The following is a 22,591-nucleotide window of genomic DNA, read 5'->3' on the forward strand; positions in this document are numbered from 1 at the left end:
TCACTCGAAAGATTAAAAATAGAACTACTCATGAGCCAAGATGGCCGAATAGGAACAGCTCCGGTCTACAGCTCCCAGCGCGAGCGACGCAGAAGACGGGTGATTTCTGCATTTCCATCTGAGGTACCGTGTTCATCTCACTAGGGAGTGCCAGACAGTGGGCGCAGGTCAGTGGGTGAGTGCACCGTGCGCCAGCCGAAGCAGGGGCGAGGCATTGCCTCACTCAGGAAGCGCAAGGGGTCAGGGAGTTCCCTTTCCAGGGATGACAGAGGGCACCTGGAAAATCGGGCCACTCCCACCCGAATACTGTGCTTTTCCGACGGGCTTAGGAAACGGTGCCCCAGGAGAGTATAGCCCGCACCTGGCTCAGAGGGTCCTATGCCCACGGAGTCTCGCTGATTGCTAGCACAGCAGTCTGAGATCAAACAGCAAGTCGGCAGCGAGGCTGGGGGAGGGGCGCCCGCCATTGCCCAGGCTCGCTTAGGTAAACAAAGCAGCCGGGAAGCTTGAACTGGGTGGAGCCCACCACAGCTCAAAGAGGCCTGCCTGCCTCTGTAGGCTCCACCTCTGGGGGCAGGGCACAGACAAACAAAAAGACAGCAGTAACCTCTGCAGACTTAAATGTCCCTGTCTGACAGCTTTGAGGAGAGCAGTGGTTCTCCCAGCACGCAGCTGGAGATCTGAGAACGGGCTGACTGCCTCCTCAAGTGGGTCCCTGACCCCTGACCCCTGAGCAGCCTAACTGGGAGGCACCCCTCAGCAGGGGCAGACTGACACCTCACACGGCCGGCCAGGTACTCCAACAGACCTGCAGCTGAGGGTCCTGTCTGTTAGAAGGAAAACTAACAGAAAGGACACCCAAACCAAAAACCCATCTGTACATCACCATCATCAAAGACCAAAAGTAGATAAAACCACAAAGATGGGGAAAAAACAGAGCAGAAAAACTGGAAACTCTAAAAAGCAGAGTACCTCTCCTCCTCCAAAGGAACGCAGTTCCTCACCAGCAACGGAACAAAGCTGGACGGAGAATGACTTTGACGAGCTGAGAGAAGAAGGCTTCAGATGATCAAATTACTCCGAGCTAAGGGAGGATATTCAAACCAAAGGCAAAGAAGTTGAAAACTTTGAAAAAAATTTAGAAGAATGTATAACTAGAATAACCAATACAGAGAAGTGCTTAAAGGAGCTGATGGAGCTGAAAACCAAGGCTCGAGAACTACGTGAAGAATGCAGAAGCCTCAGGAGCCGATGCGATCAAATGGAAGAAAGGGTATCAGCCCTGGAAGATGAAATGAATGAAATGAAGCGAGAAGGGAAGTTTAGAGAAAAAAGAATAAAAAGAAACGAGCAAAGCCTCCAAGAAATGTGGGACTATGTGAAAAGACCAAATCTACGTCTGATTGGTGTACCTGAAAGTGACGGGGAGAAAGGAACCAAGTTGGAAAACACTCTGCAGGATATTATCCAGGAGAACTTCCCCAATCTAGCAAGGCAGGCCAACATTCAGATTCAGGAAATACAGAGAACGCCACAAAGATACTCCTCGAAAAGAGCAACTCCAAGACACATAATTGTCAGATTCACCAAAGTTGAAATGAAGGAAAAAATGTTAAGGGCAGCCAGAGAGAAAGGTCGGGTTACCATCAAAGGGAAGCCCATCAGACTAACAGCGGATCTCTCAGCAGAAACCCTACAAGCCAGAAGAGAGTGGGGGCCAATATTCAACATTCTTAAAGAAAAGAATTTTCAACCCAGAATTTCATATCCAGCCAAACTAAGCTTCATAAGTGAAGGAGAAATAAAATCCTTTACAGACAAACAAATGCTGAGAGATTTTGTCACCACCAGGCCTGCCCTAAAAGAGCTCCTGAAGGAAGTGCTAAACATGGAAAGGCACAACCGGTACCAGCCACTGCAAAATCATACCAAAATGTAAAGACCATCGAGACTAGGAAGAGACTGCATCAACTAACGAGCAAAATAACCAGCTAACATCATAATGACAGGATCAAATTCACACATAACAATATTAACTTTAAATGTAAATGGACTAAATGCTCCAATTAAAAGACACAGACTGGCAAATTGGATAAAGACTCAAGACCCATCAGTGTGCTGTATTCAGGAAACCCATCTCACGTGCAGAGACACACACAGGCTCAAAATAAAAGGATGGAGGAAGATCTACCAAGCAAATGGAAAACAAAAAAAAGCAGGGGTTGCAATCCTAGTCTCTGATAAAACAGACTTTAAACCAACAAAGATCAAAAGAGACAAAGAAGGCCATTACATAATGGTAAAGGGATTAATTCAACAAGAAGAGCTAACTATCCTAAATATATATGCACCCAATACAGGAGCACCCAGATTCATAAAGCAAGTCCTGAGTGACCTACAAAGAGACTTAGACTCCCACACATTAATAATGGGAGACTTTAACACCCCACTGTCAACATTAGACAGATCAACGAGACAGAAAGTCAACAAGGATACCCAGGAATTGAACTCAGCTCTGCACCAAGCACACCTAATAGACATCTACAGAACTCTCCACCCCAAATCAACAGAATATACATTTTTTTCAGCACCACACCACACCTATTCCAAAATTGACCATATACTTGGAAGTAAAGCTCTCCTCAATAAATGTAAAAGAACAGAAATTATAACAAACTATCTCTCAGATCACAGTGCAATCAAGCTAGAACTCAGGATTAAGAATCTCACTCCAAACCGCTCAACTACATGGAAACTGAACAACCTGCTCCTGAATGACTACTGGGTACATAATGAAATGAAGGCAGAAATAAAGATGTTCTTTGAAACCAACGAGAACAAAGACACAACATACCAGAATCTCTGGGATGCATTCAAAGCAGTGTGTAGGGGGAAATTTATAGCACTAAATGCCCACAAGAGAAAGCAGGAAAGATCCAAAATTGACACCCTAACATCACAATTAAAAGAACTAGAAAAGCAAGAGCAAACACATTCAAAAGCTAGCAGAAGGCAAGAAATAACTAAAATCAGAGCAGAACTGAAGGAAATAGAGACACAAAAAACCCTTCAAAAAATAAATGAATCCAGGAGCTGGTTTTTTGAAAGGATCAACAAAATTGATAGACCGCTAGCAAGATTAATGAAGAAAAAAAGAGAGAAGAATCAAATAGATGCAATAAAAAATGATGAAGGAGATATCACCACCGATCCCACAGAAATACAAACTACCATCAGAGAATATTACAAACACCTCTATGCAAATAAACTAGAAAATCTAGAAGAAATGGATAAATTCCTCAACACATACACCCTCCCAAGACTAAACCAGGAAGAAGTTGAATCTCTGAATAGACCAATAACAGGAGCTGAAATTGTGGCAATAATCAAGAGCTTACCAACCAAAAAAAGTCCAGGACCAGATGGGTTCACAACCGAATTCTACCAGAGGTACAAGGAGGAGCTGGTACCATTCCTTCTGAAACTATTCCAATCAATAGAAAAAGAGGGAATCCTCCCTAACTCATTTTATGAGGCCAGCATCATCCTGATACCAAAGGCTGGCAGAGACACAACAAAAAAAGAGAATTTTAGACCAATATCCTTGATGAACATTGATGCAAAAATCCTCAATAAAATACTGGCAAACCGAATCCAGCAGCACATCAAAAAGCTTATCCACCATGATCAAGTGGGCTTCATCCCTGGGATGCAAGGCTGGTTCAATATACGCAAATCAATAAATGTAATCCAGCATATAAACAGAACCAAAGACAAAAACCACATGATTATCTCAATAGATGCAGAAAAGGCCTTTGACAAAATTCAACAACCCTTCATGCTAAAAACTCTCAATAAATTAGGTATTTATGGGACGTATCTCAAAATAATAAGAGCTATTTATGACAAACCCACAGCTAATATCATACTGAATCGGCAAAAACTGGAAGCATTCCCTTTGAAAACTGGCACAAGACAGGGATGCCCTCTCTCACCACTTCTATTCAACATAGTGTTGGAAGTTCTGGCCAGGGCAATTAGGCAGGAGAAGGAAATCAAGGGTATTCAAGTAGGAAAAGAGGAAGTCAAATTGTCCCTGTTTGCAGATGACATGATAGTATATCTAGAAAACCCCATTGTCTCAGCCCAAAATCTCCTTAAGCTGATAAGCAACTTCAGCAAAGTCTCAGGATACAAAATCAATGTACAAAAATCACAAGCATTCTTATACATCAATAACAGACAAACAGAGAGCCAAATCATGAGTGAACTCCCATTCACAATTGCTTCAAAGAGAATAAAATACCTAGGAATACAACTTACAAGGGATGTGAAGGACCTCTTCAAGGAGAACTACAAACCACTGCTCAAGGAAATAAAAGAGGATACAAACAAATGGAAGAACATTCCATGCTCATGGGTAGGAAGAATCAATATCATGAAAATGGCCATCCTTCCCAAGGTAATTTACAGATTCAATGCCATCCCCATCAAGTTACCAATGACTTTCTTCACAGAATTGGAAAAAACTACTTTAAAGTTCATATGGAACCAAAAAAGAGCCCGCATCGCCAAGTCAATCCTAAGCCAAAAGAACAAAGCTGGAGGCATCACACTACCTGACTTCAAGCTATACTATAAGGCTACAGTAACCAAAACAGCATGGTACTGGTACCAAAACCGAGATATAGATCAATGGAACAGAACAGAGCCCTCAGAAATAATGCCACATATCTACAACTATCTGATCTTTGACAAACCTGAGAAAAACAAGAAATGGGGAAAGGATTCCCTATTTAATAAATGGTGCTGGGAAAACTGGCTAGCCATATGTAGAAAGCTGCAACTGGATCCCTTCCTTACACCTTATACAAAAATCAATTCAAGATGGATTAAAGACTTAAATGTTAGACCTAAAACCATAAAAACCCTAGAAGAAAACCTAGGCATTACCATTCAGGACATAGGCATGGGCAAGGACTTCATGTCTAAAACACCAAAAGCAATGGCAACAAAAGCCAAAATTGACAAATGGGATCTCATTAAACTAAAGAGCTTCTGCACAGCAAAGGAAACTACCATCAGAGTGAACAGGCAACCTACAAAATGGGAGAAAATTTTTGCAACCTACTCATCTGACAAAGGGCTAATATCCAGAATCTACAATGAACTCAAACAAATTTACAAGAAAAAAACAAACAACCCCATCAAAAAGTGGGCGAAGGACATGAACAGACACTTCTCAAAAGAAGACATTTATGCAGCCAAAAAACACATGAAAAAATGCTCACCATCACTGGCCATCAGAGAAATGCAAATCAAAACCACAATGAGATACCATCTCACACCAGTTAGAATGGCAATCATTAAAAAGTCAGGAAACAACAGGTGCTGGAGAGGATGTGGAGAAATAGGAACACTTTTACACTGTTGGTGGGACTGTAAACTAGTTCAACCCTTGTGGAAGTCAGTGTGGCGATTCCTCAGGGATCTAGAACTAGAAATTCCATTTGACCCAGCCATCCCATTACTGGGTATATACCCAAAGGACTATAAATCATGCTGCTATAAAGACACATGCACACGTATGTTTATTGCAGCATTATTCACAACAGCAAAGACTTGGAACCAACGCAAATGTCCAACAATGATAGACTGGATTAAGAAAATGTGGCACATATACACCATGGAATACTATGCAGCCATAAAAAATGATGAGTTCATGTCCTTTGTAGGGACATGGATGAAATTGGAAATCATCATTCTCAGTAAACTATCGCAAGAACAAAAAACCAAACACCGCATATTCTCACTCATAGGTGGGAATTGAACAATGAGAACACATGGACACAGGAAGGGGAACATCACACTTCGGGGACTGTTGTGGGGTGGGGGGAGGGGGGAGGGATAGCATTGGGAGAGATACCTAATGCCAGATGACGAGTTGGTGGGTGCAGCGCACCAGCATGGCACATGTATACATATGTAACTTACCTGCACGTTGTGCACATGTACCATAGAGCCTAAAGTATAATAATAATAATAATAATAATAATAATAATAATAAAAGAAAAAAGAAAAAAAATTAAAAGAAAAAAAATAAAAAAATAAAATAAAATCTTACTCATGGCAATAAAAGAAAACCTCAAAAAAAAAAATAAAAAAATAAAAAATAAAATAAAAATAGAACTAAAGTTATGATCCAGGAATCCCATTTCTGGATGTTTATCCAAAATAGTTGAAATTGTTACAGGCAGTTAGGCAAGAGTAAGGCAGGAGAGGGCTCTCCCCTGATCCACTAACAATGTCAAGTGATAGTTCAGTAATTATCACATTGCCTCTCTAAAAGTGATAAATTGGCAGCTGATGCCAAGGTGAGGCCATTTCCTGATGGTTTACACCTATTGCACTAAAGTGTTAATTGAGTGCAGGCACCAGCAAAATGGCCTTCTGGCGGCACTACACCAGAAAAGTGGAAGAAAGCCTGAGATGGGCATGCGTACAACTTCCTAAATACAATGCACATGCTCACTTCCCAAGGATAAGGAGAACACTGTGCATGTAGGCAGCCCACCCTAAGGGAAGAAGTATGCGAAAGGGGCCAACCTATAAAGTCCTAGGAATAAAGGTTAAACATCGCATTTGTACTTCAAGTCACCTGCTTGGGTCTCTTCTAAACATATTTTCCTTTCTTTCCTGTTCTAAAGCCCTTTAAATAAACTTCCGCTCCTGCTCTAAAACTTGCCTCTGTCTCTTTTTTATTTTTATTTTTTTGCCTTATGCCCCTCAGTCTAATTATTTCTTCTGAGGAGGCGAGAATTAAGGTTGCAGCAGGCCCATAGGAATTCACCACCAGTAACTCAGATACCTTCTACTGGTAACAAAATCAAGATCTTAAAGAGCTATTGACATTCTTGTATTCATTGTAGCAGTAGTCATAGTAACCAAGGTGCGGAAACAACCTAAATGTTCAACAACACATAAATGGAATAGATGTATAAAGAAAATGTGGTATGTACTGCAAACAACAAAGTGTCTGAGACAGGTCTCAATCCATTTTGAGGTTTATTTTGACAAAGTTGAGGAATTCCCCAGGAAAAAGAGACACAAGTTACAGTAGAATCTGTGGCCTGTGCTTTATTGAAAAAGCATTTTGAGGACTTTAACATTTAAAGGGGAAAGAATGGGCAGGAGAGGAAAGAGAACAGTCAAGTATGCATTCATCTCACACTCAGTAAATATGCATTTTACATAAAATAAAATAAACATAAAGTAGTGGAAAAACCAAATATACCTTTGTCTCAGAGTGGGCAGAGGGATGATTTCTTGTCTTTGTCCCCTACCTGTGAAAATAAGCTGTTAATTTATATTTTCAGGGTGAAGAAAAATGCCTAGGGAGATATGTGGCCTTCTATTTGGTAGCTATCTGTTTAGGAAGAACAAGAAGTTAGTTTTTTACATAACTCATTCCCCAAGCTTAACTTTTCCCTTTGGCATAGTGAGTTTGGGGTCTCAAGATGTTATTTTCCTTTTCAATAAGTACATTGGAATATTATTCAGACTTAAAAAGAAAGGGAATTTTGTAATATCTGACAATATAGATGAACCTTGAGGATATTATGTTAAGTGAAATAAGCTACCCACAGGAAGACAGATATTTCATGACTCCATTCATGTAATTTGGTAGATACATGGAATCAAAGAGTGAGATGGTTGTTGCCAGGGACTAAGAAGTGGGAAATAGGGAGTTACTAATCAATGAGTGTATAGTTTTAGTCAAGCAAGACGAATAAACCCTAGAGATCTGCTGCATAACATTGTACCATAGTTAACAATAATGTATTTTACACTTAAAATTTTGTTAACAGGGCATATCTAATATTAAGTGTTCTCACCAAAATAAATAAAATATTCCATGACTACATTAAGGTCTATGATTTTAGATTTGAACTGACCATGAACCTGTTTCAGGACTTTGTTGAATTGTGAGTGTGTACCCTAAATTATACCAGTACTACACAGTACTAAAATGTTCTTTATAATTATATGTGACACCTTTACCAGCTAGTAAAGGCAATCAAAAAATATTTGGTTGGGTGATTTTAAAGTGGATTTTTTACAGCAGAAAACTGTTTTGGTATGGACAAACTTATGATATAATAACTTTGGTTTAGTTGGCTCAAAGTGTTGAGAGTTCTTAAGCGCCTGTTGATGAGGAAGATGTTTAGTCATAAAGGAGCTGCTACTTACGTATAGTATCTTCTGGAAGCAGGCACTTCCTAGTGCTTGCAGTTAAGATATATTGGCTTGTTGCCCTATTTAATGTAGGGGCAGGAAAATATATCTGGATCCTGCATTGTTTAATAAGGACACTTTGTATAGTCCCAGTATTGTTTAACACAAGAATAAGGAATTACGTTTGCTTCATTTAAGAGGGATATTATGGTACTCTGAGGCATGGCGAATGGGAAAAAATATAATACTATTTGTTTGCTGGTGAAATTCTTTTGACATATTTGAACTCACAGTGTTTAAAGAAATCCTATGCTGCCTACCCTATGGCTGCTCTATAAGAAATGTTTATATTGAAAAAGTACCAAAAATGGTGTTTTGACCTTGTAATCAATTATAGTGTTCCATTATAAGCTTCCCTGTTTAAGTCTCCATAAGTGAAATTAACATACATGCTGCTTAAATTGGCACTTTTTTAATACTGACTCCCTAAATTTTTGTAGCAAGATTAAAAAAAAATGCAGGTTAATTAATATCAGCAGCATATGGTATCATTTTGCATAAGTGCCCTCACTTATAATGAATAGTTAAAATACAGGATTTACTGTATTGTTTCTTACAAGAAAATACAGAAAGCTGTATACAATGTCTACAGCTTTTGGTTGAATCAGCAGTCTCACTTCCAGATTTCTTTTAGTAGAATTTATTTCCTTAGATCGGTTTGAGGTTTATAGAAAAATTGAGCAGAAAGTGCACAGGATTGTCATATACTCTCTCCAAATCCCCTCTGCCCTGAGTTTCCTCTTTTATGAACATCTTGCTTTTGGTGTGGTACATTGGTTACAATTGATAAACTTATATTAATACATCATTGTTATTAACTAAATTCCAAAGTTTACATTAGGGTTCACTTTCTGTGTTGCACAGTTCTATGAGTTTTGGCAAATGCATAATGTCATGGATCCACTATTAAGGTAACATGCAGAATAGTTTTCAACCCTAAGGGTCTTCTGTGCTCCATCTATTTGTCTGTCCCTTTTTCTCTCTGCCAGCCCCTGACAACCATGGATGTTTTTACCTTTTTACCTTTAGAAGTTTTGCTGGGTGTGGTGGCTCACGCCTGTAATCCCAGAATTTTGGGAGGCTGAGGCGAGTGGATCACCTGAGATCAGGAGTTCGAGACCAGCCTGGCCAACATGGTGAAACCCCATCTTGACTAAAAATACAAAAAAATTGCCGAGCGTGGTGGCGCGTGCCTGTAATCTCAGCTACTCGCAAGGCTGAGGCAGGAGAATTGCTTGAACCTGGGAGGTGGAGGTTGCAGTGAGCCGAGATTGTGCCATTGCACTCCAGCCTGGGCAACAAGAGCAAAACTTCATCTCAAAAAAAAAAAAAAATACAATAAAATAAAATTTAAAAAGTTTTGCCTCTTCCAGAAATTCATATAGTTGATACCATGCAGTATCAACTTTAATCTTTTTCAGATTGGCTTGTTTCACTTACTAATATGCATTTAAATTTCTTCTGTGTCCTTTCATGTCTTGATAGGTCATTTCTTTTCATCCCTTAAAATTATTTGGTGCGTCCCACTATATAAAGTTACCACAGTTTGTTTATCCATTCACCAATTAAATGATTTCTTGGTCACTTCTAATTTGGGGCAATTATGAATAAAACTGCTATAAACATTTGTGTGAAGGGTTTGTGTGTGTGTGTGGTGTGTGTACATAAACTTTCTATGAATTTGGGTAGATATCAAGAAGCACAATTGTTGGATTGCATGATAAGCCTCCATTTAGCATTGTAAGAAACTGTCAAACTGTCTTCCACAGTTGCTGTATCTTTTGCCTTCTTACCAGCAATAAATAAGATTTACTGATGCTTCACATTCTTGTCAACATTTGCTGGCATCAGTGTTTCAAATTTGAGCCATTCTAATGGATATAAAGTGTCATCTCATTGATGTTTTAATTTTCAATTCTCTAATGATGTTTGATGTTGCTATTTGCTTACTTGCTGTCTGTATACCTTCAGTGATGTATGTGCTGAGATTATTTTGCATATTTTTAATGGGTGCTTGTTTACTTGTCGGTGAGTTTTAAGAGGGTTTTTTTTGCATATTTTTGGATATAAGCCATCTATAACATCTATTTTGCAAATATGTTCTCCAAGTCTGTGATTTGTTTTTCATTCTTTTAATTAAAGATGTCTTCATGAGCATAAGTTTTAGATTTTGATGCAGTCATTTTTTAACATATTTCTTGCATTTATGCTTAGAGCTTTCTGTGTTTTATCTAAGAAATAATCACTTGCCCCAAGGACAAAAATATTCTGTGTTTCACACGTTGGGATACTTGATATGAGTATGTTGGGCTTGTCTAAAACTATGCAGTCAAAGCAAGCAAGACTCACAACTCCCCACTATATCTACATTTCATTCTGACTCCCACTCCCACTGTCTCCTGAATATCTCATGGCCTCTTCTACCTATTCATCTGTACATATTATTTCAAATTAAATTTTATATTGCATTTTAAATATTGGTTGAGATCAATAGTTTCCATATAGATTGCGAAATGACCTGGCAACATTTGTTGAAAACACTTCCTTTTGTTACACCAATGAATAGCTTTGGTGTCTTACTAAAAATTCATTTAAACACCTAGGTGTGGGTCTATTTCTGAGTTATTTATATAGATGTTTACTTATCTTCCCATTTTCATGCTATTCCCACATTGTCTTTGTTACTGCAGCTCTGTCTCCTATTTCAACAAGACCACTGAAGTTGGTTTGGGCTCTACTATTTGTTCTATATACAGGAAAGAAAGTACCTTGAAGCATAAATTCAGAGCCATTTTGGGTCTCACCATATTTGTTTCCATTATCTTGGGAATCACAACCAACTCTCACAGGCATCCAATATATAATATGTTTGTTTCATATAATTTATCTGTTTTCATATTTTATTCACAGCAGGAGGGCTAGACCAGTACTAGATACGCCACTATGGCCTGAGTTAGAGGTCTTTCTATTGCACTTTTATTTTCCTTGCAATATCCAGTTCTTTCAATCATTGACTTAGTTTCTACTAACTACATTTTATGAGCATTATAATCATTTAGATTTTATTTCATGGAGTCTGTGATTTCTGGAAATTCATTGAGAACTCAAAGTAAATGCATTACTAATGTGTTTTATATCACTTTTTTTTTTGAAAGAATGCATAGATTATATATAGTGTATGATATTACACTTTGATATTTGGCATCTTGTTAGAGCTCTATGTTCTTTTCAGTCAATAACTAATATATAAATGAGAAAAGGCCAGCAGCAACATTGACATTTGAACTAGATAAGGGCTTTGCTGCATATTTCTTTGACTGTCCTCTTTACATTCCCTTCCTAGTGCCAACCCTGAGTTTTTGATAACTCCATCATAGGCTGTGATGCCTACATATTTGCTGTCTCCTACTCATTTTATAGCATTTATAGAGGAATTTTATAACAAGTTTAAAAATAATTTAGCAGTATCTAACTCATAATGATGATCAATTTTGCATAATCCCTCATTGAGTGCTCCGCTACTCTTTAGCTTTCTATTTTTATTGGCTCTGTGGTACTTTTATATTCAACAAAATATAGAAGTTAAATTTTATATTCTATTACTGCCTCTGAACATGTTCCGTTTCTAGGCACTATGGACCAGATATCAATATAGAAAAAAATATGAATGAAGGCAGAATGCATAGAACGCATTATATTATATATATTATAATAGGACATATGAAGGTTCTGACTATCTCAGAGGCACAGTAGACAAAGGGGGTATGTTCCTATGCTATTTTTTTTCCTCATGAAAGAATCTGTATATCAGAGATAGTGGAATTAGTTAGATTTTCCAGAGAAATATAGTATCTCTCTCTCTCTCTCTTTCATAGATTTTCTTCAAGATTTAAGTCCAGAATAGAATCCCCAATAGAGAATTTCTTCATAAAAATATGGAGACATAAACATATATACTCAGCACAAGAGTTACACACACTCACATATAAACATATCTGTCTACCTATACCTGTATCTGCATATCTGCATATCTGTATCATCAATAATATTGCTTTGGCTCTTAATCTTTGCAAAAAAATCTTGTACCACTGGATTTTAATATTTAGAAAGGAACAACATGTACTATCCTTTTTTAATTTTCTTTTTCAAATTTTTTATCTGTTTTAAAAATAAAATGGGATCCATGTGCAGAATGTGCAGATTTGTTACATAAGTATACATATGCCATGGTGGTTTCCTGTACCTATTGACCCGTCCTATAAGTTCCCTTCCCTCACCTCCCAACCCTCAACAGGCCCTGGTGTGTGTTCTTCCCCTGTCTGTGTCCATATGTTCTCATTGTTCAACTCCCACTTATGAGTTAGAACATGCAGTGTTTGGTTTTCTGTTCCTGTGTTAGTTTGCTGAGGATGATGGCTTCCAGCTTCATCCATGTCCCTGCAAAGGATGTGATCTCATTACTTTTTATGGCTGCATAGTATTCCATGGTGTATCTGTACCACATTTTCTTTATCCAGTCTATCATTGATAGGCATTTGGGTTGTTTACATGTCTTTGCTATTGTAAATAGTGCTGCAATAAACATACATGTACCTGTGTCTTTATAATACAATGATTTATATTACTTTGGGTATATATTCAGTAATGGGATTGCTGGGTCAAATGAGATTTCTGGTTCTAGATGCTTGAGGAATCACCATACTGTCTTCCACAATGGTTGAACTAATTTACATTCCCACCAACAATGTAAAAGCATTCCCATCTCTCCAAAGCCTTGCCAGCATCTATTGTTTCCTGAATTTTTAATAATCGCCATTCTGACTAGCATGAGCTGGTATGTCATTGTGGTTTTAATTTGCATTTCTCTAATGATCAGTGATGTTGAGCTTCTTTTCATATGTTTGTTAGCCACATAAATGTCTTCTTTTGAGCAGTGTCTGTTCATATCCTTTGCCCACTTTTGGATGGGGTTTTTGCTTTTTCTTGTAAATTTTTTCAGGTTCCCTGTACATTCTGGACATTAGCCCTTTGTCAAATGGATAGATTACAAACATTTTCTCCCCTTCTGTAGGTTGCCCATCCACTCTGATGACAATTTCTTTTGCTGTGCAGAAGATCTTTAGTTCAATTAGTTTAAATTGTCAATTTTGACTTTTGTTGCAATTGTTTTTGGCTTTTTTGTCATGAAGTCTTTGCCCTTGCCTATGTGCTGAATGATATTTCCTAGGTTATTTTCTAGGGTTTCTATGGTTTGGGGCTTTACATTTAAGTCTTTAATCCATCTTGAGTTAATTTTTGTATAAGGTGTAAGGAAGGTGTCCAGTTTCAGTTTTCTGAATATGGCTAGCCAGTTTTCCCAGCCCAATTTACTGAATAGAAGACCCTTTCCCTATTGTGTGTTTTTGTCGGGTTTGTCGACGATCAGGTGGTTGTAGAGGTATGCTGTTATTTCTGAGGTCTCTCTTCTCTTCCATTGGTCTATATATCTGTTTTGGTACCAGTACTATGCTGTTTTGGTTACTGTAGTTTTGGTTACTGTAGCTTTGAAGTAAGGTAGTGTGATGACTCCAGGTTTGTTCTTTTGGCTTAGGATTGTCTTGGCTGTACAGGGTCTTCTTTGATTCCATATGCAATTTAAAATAGTTTTTTTTCTAATTCTGTGAAGAATGTCAATGGTAGTTTGATGGGAATAGCATTTAATCTATAAATTACTTTGGGCAATATGAACATTTTCACGATATTGATTCTTCCTATCCATGAGGATGAAATATTTTCCATTTGTTTGTGTCCTCTCTTATTTCCTTGATCAATGGTTTATAGTTCTCCTTGAAGAGGTCCTTCACATCCCTTGTTAGCTGTATTCCTAGATATTTTATTCTCTTTGTAACAGTTGTGAATGGGAGTTCATTCATGATTTGGCTCTCTGATTGTCTATTGATGGTGTAAAAGAATGCTTGTGACTTTGCACATGGATTTTGTATCCTGAGACTTTGCTGAAGTTTCTTATCAGTTTAAGGAGTTTTGGGGAGGAGATGATGGGGTTTTCTAAATATAAAATTATGTTGTCTGCTAAGAGAGACCATTTGACTTCCTCTCTTCCTATTTGAACACTTTTATTTCTTTCTCTTGTCTGATTGCCCTGGCCAGAACTTCCAACACTGTGTTGAATAGGTGTGGTAAGAGAGGGCATCCTTGTCTTATACTAGTTTTCAAAGGGAATGCTTCCAGCTTTTGCCCATTCCACATGATATTGGCTGTACGTTTGTAGCTCTTATTATTTTGAGAGATGTTCCATCAATACCTAGTTTATTTAGAGTCTTTAACATGAAGGGATGTTGAATTTTATCCAAGGACGTTTCTGCATCTGTTGAGAGAGTCATGTGGTTTTTGTCTTTGGTTCTGTTTATGTGATGGATTATGTTTATTGATTTGGGCATGCTGAACTAGCCTTGCATCCCAGGGGGTGATGCCAACTTGATCGTTGTGGATAAGTTTCTTGATGTGCCGCTGAATTCAGTTTGCCAGCATTTTACTGAGGATTTTCACATCGATGTTCTTCAGGGATATTGGACTGGAGTTTTCTTTTTTGTTGTGTCTCTTCCTGGTTTTGCTATCAGGATGATGCTGGCTTCATAAAATGAGTTAGGGAGGAGTCCCTTCTTTTCAATTATTTGGAATAGTTTCAGAAGGAATGGTACCATCTCCTCTTTGTGTTTCTGGTAGAATTCAGCTATTAATTCATCTGGTCCTAGGCTTTTTTTTTTTTTTTTTTTTTTTTTTGGTTGGTAGGCTATTAATTACCATCTCAATTTCAGAACTTGTTATTGGTCTACTCAGGGACTGGACTTCTTCCTGGTTTAGTCTTCAAAGGGTGTATGTGTCCAGTAATTTATCCTTTTCTTCTAGATTTTCTAGTTTATTTGCATAGAGGTGTTTATAGTATTCTCTGAGGGTAGTTTGTATTTCTGTGGGGTCAGTGGTAGCATTTGCTTTGTCAATTTTATTGTGTCTATTTGATTCTTCTCTCCTTTCATTAGTCTAGCTAGCAGTCTATCTATTTTGTTAATTTTTTCAAAGAACCACCTCCTGGATTCATTAATTTTTTGGAGGGTATTTCATATCTCTATCTCCCTCAATTCTTCTCTGATCTTAGTTATTTATTTTCTTCTACTAGATTTTGCAAAGGTTTGCCCTTGGCTCTCTAGCTCTTTTAATTGTGATGTTAGGGTGTCGATTTGAGATCTTTCTAGCTTTCCGACGTGGGCATTTATTGCTACAAATTTCCCTCTTAACACTGCTTTAGCTGTGTCCCAGAGATTATGGTATGTTGTCTTTTTGTTCTCATTGGTTTCAAATAACTTCTTAATTTCTGCCTTAATTTCATTATTTACCCAAGTCATTCAGGAGCAGGTTGTTCAATTTTCCTGTAATTGTGTGGTTTTGAGTGAGTTCCTTAATCCTGAGTTCTAATTTGATTTCACTGTGATGTGGGAGACTGTTCGTTACCATACCATTTCTTTTGTATTTACAGAGGAGTGTTTTACTTCCAATTACGTGGTCAATTATAATAAGCACCATTTGGCACTGAGAAGAATTTATATTCTGTTGATTTGGGGTAGAGAGTTCTGGAGACATCTACCAGGTCCATTTGATCCAGAGCTAAGTGCAAGTACTGAATATCCTTATAAATTTTCTGTCTTGATCTGTCTCGTATTGACAGTGGGGTGTTAAAGTCTCCCACTGAAATTGTATGGGAGTCTAAGTCTCTTGGTAGGTCTTTAAGAACTTGTTTTATGAACCTGGGTGCTCCTGTATTGGGTACATATATATTTAAAATAGCTCTTAGTTGTTCCATTTACCATTATATAATGCCCTACTTTGTCTTTTTTGATCTAGGTTGGTTTAAAATCTGTTTTGCAAAGACTGGAATTGCAACCCTGCTTTTTTTTTTCTTTCTTTCCCTTGCATGGTAAGATTTCCTCCAACCCTTTATTTTGAGTCTACATGAGTCTTTGCACGTTGAGATAAGCACACCGATGGTTTTTGACTCTCCAATTTGCCAGTCTGTCTATTAATTGGGGCATTTAGCCTATTTACATTTAAGGTTAGTATTGTTATGTGTGAATTTGATCCTGTCATCATGATGCAATTTTTTATTTTTCACACTAGTTGACGCAGTTTCTTCATAGTGTCATTAGACTTTATATTTTGCTGTGTTTTCACAGTGGCTGGTACCAGTTTTTCCTTTCCATGTTTAGTGTTTCTTTCAGGAGCTCTTGCAGGGCAGGCCTGGTGGTAATGAGATTCCTTAGCATTTGCTTGTCTGTAAAGGATTTTATTTCTCCTTTGTTTATGAAGCTTAGTTTGGCTGGATATGAAATTCGGGGTTGAAAATTCTTTTTTTTTTTTTTTTTTTTTTTAAGGAATGTTGCATATTGGCCCCAATCTCTTCTGGCTTGTAGAGTTTTTGCTGAGACGTCTGCTGTTAGTCTGATGGGCTTCCCTTTGTAGATGACCAGGCCTTTCTCTCTGGCTGCCCTCAACAGTTTTTCCTTCATTTTGACCTTGGAAAATCTGATGATTGTGTGTCCTGGGGTTGATCTTATCATGAAGTATCTAAATGATGTTCTCTGTATTTCCTGAATTTGCATGTTGGCCTGTCTTACTAGGTTGGGGAAATGCTCCTGGATAATATCCTGAAGTGTGTTTTCCAGTTTGTTTCCATTCTCCCGGTCTCCTTCTGGTACTTCGATCAATTGTAGGTTTGGTCTTTTTATGAAGTCCCATATTTCCTGGGGGCTTCATTCATTCGTTTTCATTCTCATTCTTTTTCTCTAGTCTTCTCTGCATGCCCTATTTCAGCAAGGTGGTCTTCAAACTCTGATATTCTGTCTTCCACTTGGTAGATTTAGCTATTGATCCTTGTGTATGCTTCATGAAGTTCTTGTGCTCTGTTTTTCAGCTCTATCAGGTTGTTTATGTTCCTCTCTAAACTGGTTCTAGTTAGCAATTCCACTAACCTTTTATCAAGGTTCTTAGCTTCTTTGCATTGGGTTAGAACATACTCCTTTAGCTCAGTATAGTTTTTTATTACCCACTTTCTGAAGCCTACTTCTGTGAATTCATCTATCTGATCCTTCATCCAGTTCTGTGACCTTGATGGAGAGATGATGCGATCATTTGGAGAAGAAGAGGCACTCTGACCATTTAGGTTTTCAGCATTTTTTCACTGATTCTTTCTCATCTTCATGAGTTTGTCTAGTTTCAGTTTTTGAGGCTGCTGACCCTTGGATGGGGTTTTTGTGGGGGCTTTGTGTTGTTGTTGCTGATGGTTTTGTTGTTGCTTTCTGCTTGTTTGTTTTTCTTTCAGTGGTCAGGTCCTTCTTCTGTAAGGCTGCTACAGTTTGCTAGGGGTTGACTTCAGGCCCTATTCATCTGATTCACTCCTGCATCTGGATATGTCACTCAAAGAGGCTAGAGAACAGCAAAGATGGGTGCCTGCTCCTTCTTCTGGGACATCTGATCTTGAAGGGCACCAACCTGATGCCAGTAGGATTGCACCTGTATAGGGTGTCTGACAACCCCTGTTGGAGGGTCTCACCCAATTGGGTAGCATGGGAACAGGACCTGTTTAACAAAGCACATTGTCCCTTGGTGGAGGAGGTGTGCTTTGCTGGGGGGTAATCCGCTCATCTGAGCTGCCTGGATTCCTCAGAACTACCAGAAGGAAAGGCTAAGTCTGCTGGTCTGCAGAGGCTGTGGTCACCCCTCCCGCTAGGGCCTCAGGCCCAGGGAGATCGGGGTTCTGTCCCTGAGCCTCTGAATGGAGTTATTGGACTTCCTGCAGAAAAGCCCCACCCAGTGAGGAAGAATGGATCAGGGTAAGGCCTGAAGAGACACTCTGGCCTCAGACTGCCACAGCTGGTATGTTGGGCTGTGGGAGACAAGTCTTGGGACCAAGCCATCCAGCCTCCCTGGCTCCAGCAGGGGAAAAGTGCAGCCTGGAGCTATAGAGGTGGCTGCTGCCCTTCCCCTGCCCAGGGAGCTTAGTGTGTTAGGCAGTTGCGAGTCCTAGTGCTGGCTGCTGCCCCTCCCCCAAGGAGCTCAAATGGCTTAAACAGCAGGCAGCCACACCTAAGGTGCTGGTTGCCCCTCCCCCAAGGAGTTTGGTATGCTTACGCAGATTCTAGCTGAGATGCTGCTGAGAAACTGTGCATACTGGGGTTTGGACGCTAGGCCCTGGTGGCATGGGTTTGCAAGTGGGCTCTTTGGATCTGCGGATTGCACAGTTCCATGGATAAAGCGTGGTTTCCCTGGCTGGGTAGCACACTCACTCACCACCTCCCTTGTGTGGGGGGAGGGGGCTCCTCTGCCCTCTGTGGCACTGTTCTTCGTTTTCTCCATGGGTCACAGCAGCCTTCTAGTCAGTTCTGATGAGACAACCTGGATACCTTGGTTGCCAGTGAAGGATTCGCATGCTTATTATGGTTTTTTTCGATGGGAGCCTCCAAATGCCACTGTTTCTAGTCAGCCATCTTGGCCCCAACACACTATCCTTTTTTCATTTGATATTTATAAATGAAATAAAAGAGATATTCAAAGAACACTTGATTTTACAAACTAGTATTGTGAGAGGAAATGTTTCTTCATTGAACTTGTGTTTTCATAGTCAGTAGGGAAAATTGCCTAGCACCTATTTGTCACACTGCAGTTGCTAGCTAGGCTAGTGCTTTTTATTTTATCAGTTTTTTTTAACTGTACTCTGATAGTTCCGCTTCATGACACCCAGAAGGCAGCAAAATTTATAAAATCTTCTATCCTTTCAGCAGCAAGACATTTATGTTGTTGAACATAACACCACTATTACTATGTCCAAATATTCTCAAACTATTTATGACTCTACAATTCTAAAGAATTTGATACAGAGTGATTTAGCCTAAGCTGAGTGCATTAGTACAGATAACTATAGTCGTTGCAATACCTAAATTTTAAAACCCTAGTGGTTTGATAGATATTTATTTCTTGCTCACATAAAGTTGAGTATCATGATCCTTATCTATAAGTGGCCTTCTACAGGGACATTCAAGCCCCCAGACCCTGTCCATTATATGGAAATGACTATTTCTAGGGCATCAGATTTGTCTACATTCATCATGTCCATAAGAAATGGAAAAAAAAATGATGAATGAATATCTGCTTCTGAATCACTTTGATCTAGCTCTGACACATATTTCCTGTATTCAAAATGCACTGGTAAGAATTATTTACATAGTGTTATCCAGATGAAAGAAGAGAGGAAATTGGGGCCAGAATGTCATTTCTAAACATATCTCTACCCCATGGTAGAGAGTCACAAAATTCTGATAGATACCTAGTCATCTCTTCCATACTAACTCCAGCACAATAGAATTATTCATGTGAATAATTCAACATACATTTAAGTACAGAAGTACTATGCAATTGTGCTTTAACCCTTTCAGTTTCAAGGCAAGAAGACATAGACAGCCAAAAGCTATGTCCAGTACTTTTATTGCATAAACACTGAGGAACACGCACACAGATACAGAATTGCTGGGACTCATATACTAACTTGCTTTTTAAAAATGAATTTGAAAAATTGATTTCCTTGGATCATACACCAAAAAGGAGTGATCTTTGGAGTTTAGACACTTTATTTAGAATTTAAGTTTCAGAAATCATCCTGTTTTCTGGTCAATTGGGCTGTTCAGCGAAGTCCACTGAGCCACATTTTTTATCTGGAAACAGTTCAATAAAAGTATACCTTTCATAATTTTTTAGAGGAACAATGCATACTGGTAAATTGCATGCCATCGTGTGCCTTTGCTCATGAACTTCTAACTCTAGCAGATGCCCCATTTACCTGTGTTATATACAGCTAAACATTTCAAAAATAGTTGTTTCTCCTTCCTTACTAGGTATCTTTACTTCATTGGGTTCTCAATTCCACTGCTCATTATTTCAGCTGTTATAATCTACGTTTTGGCAAACACAGTAGTCAATTCCCCAACTCCATTCTACATGACTTCTGAGAAGCACTTGACACAGTTCACTACACTCTTATTTGAAACATTTTTCTTGAAAGCTTCTGAAGATGTCTCAAGATTTTTACTTTTCCAATGGGAATTATTTTCCACTTTTCCTTTCTCGTTAATTCTTTGTTACAGACTTTTAAATGTTAGAGTACCCTAAGGAGCTCTGTGGTGAACTGCCCTGTTTTCCTTTGTCCCTAAGTAATCTAATCTAATTACAAGATTCAAGGAAACAAACTGAGAGCATTCAAACTTACATATCCTCTCTCTTGACTTAGACATACAAGACTTAAGCATCCAGCTTACTACATTACATCTCCATTGGGATGTATAATTGAAAGCTCCTATTTCACGTGGCCAAAATCTAACCATTGATTTCTTTTTCCAAATCGTGTCAATAACATCCACCTAGATTTTGTCTGTTTGAAAACCTACATCCAATCTTTCAGTGGACATTTCTGGGACTACCTCCAAAACATATCCTGGATAAGACCATTTTTTTTTTCTCCATGCATCTCTGTCGATACAATCCTGTTCAAAGATGCTATCATCTCCCTCTTCATCCTTCATAGAACAGTCATCTATGGATTAATACTTTAAAATTTTAATCAGAGTTATCATTTACCTTTAAAAATCCTCCAGGTTTTCTTTTTTGTTTATTTTGTTTGTTTGTTTATTTTATGAGACAGGATCTTGCTCTGTAGCCCAGGCTGGAGTGCAGTGACACAATCATAGTTCACTACAGCCTTGAACTCCCGGACTCAAGCCATCTTCCCATCTCAGCCTCTGGAATGGCTGAGACTACAGGCATACATTACTGACTAATTTTTCAGTTTTTTTTTTTTTTTTTTTTTGTAGAGACAGGGGTCTCGTTTTGTTGTTTAGGCTGGTCTCAAACTACTGGCCTCAAACTACTAACCTCAAGCAATCCTCCTGCCTCAGCTTCCCAAAGTGCTGGGATTACAGGTGTGAGCCACCACCTCAGGCTGTCATGTTTTTTATTGTTATTATTATTATTACTATTAAAGTAAAGGAAAACTCTTCCCATAGCCTGTGGGCTCTGCATGCTCTGGCCACTGCCTACCTGTCTAAACTCACCTCTCTCCTGTTTCTCCTTTCACCATGTTCCAGCTACAGAGATCTCATTCTAATGTATTTAAAGCTCATTCTCTCATTGGTTACTCACTCCTCCTTTGTTCGGGACACCCTTTCCCTAAGTATTTGAATAGATGCCTCTTTCTCATCACTTAAACGTAACTCAAACATCACTTCTTCAGAGTATCCTTTTATGATCACTCTAGTTAAACTACCCATTAAAATTGTAAATAAAAGTGATTTTTAACCTTAAAAAAGAATTATTAGTGAAGAGTTATAGAAGTAATAGGAAACACACAAGAAGCAAAAATTAAGAAGTGCCATATTGCAGGCTTGATGTCTTATAACCCAGCTCTGTTACTAATTTTCTGTGTGACTTTAGGTAAGAAATAATATGTTTTAAATCTCTAGAAATCAGTTTTCTAAAATAATTAGAATACATAAATTACTAAAGATATTTCTAGTTAAAATATTCTATAACTTATTCTGTTTTACTTATATTAGGAAGCCTAGAATATAATTCATTAAATTTTATCACTTCAAATGTCATTCTTAAGATAAACACAATATTTATCTTAAAGAAAGGGGAAGGGAGTGAGGACAGTTTATCAGGAAGTGGCCTAAGCTGGGAGACACCACACCAAAGAGCAAGTGTAGAGGATACTGTGATTCAAACAGTAATATTTTGTTATGATAATTTCTGAATCTTTTACAAGAATATGGATCCATTTCCCAAGAGTAATTGATATTAAGCAATATGTGGCCTTTTGTCTCTGGTTTCTTTCACCTAACATAATGCTTTTTTGTTGTTCTTACAAAGGTGTTTAGTTTATTCTCATCAGTATCACTGATATTATAATGCTTTCAAGATTCATCCATGTTGTAGCAGTTATTGGTACTTTTTAGGGCTGAATAACACCACATTGTATGGTTACACCACGTTATATTTATACATTCATCTTTTGATTTTAGAAAATATAAATAACGTTTTAGTTACTGAACTAAGATCATAAGACCATTGATTTTGACTGAATAACTATTCTTGGTTATTTCATAAATCATGGATTTTATTTTATTACTAAATATATAAAATTGTGTGTTTTTTTGGTTTTAGGAAAAATATTTGAATATAGCAGACTTCACATTTTTGT

The sequence above is a fragment of the Pongo pygmaeus genome, chromosome 13, assembly GCF_028885625.2.
Source record: "Pongo pygmaeus isolate AG05252 chromosome 13, NHGRI_mPonPyg2-v2.0_pri, whole genome shotgun sequence".
Taxonomy (NCBI): Eukaryota; Metazoa; Chordata; class Mammalia; order Primates; family Hominidae; genus Pongo; species Pongo pygmaeus.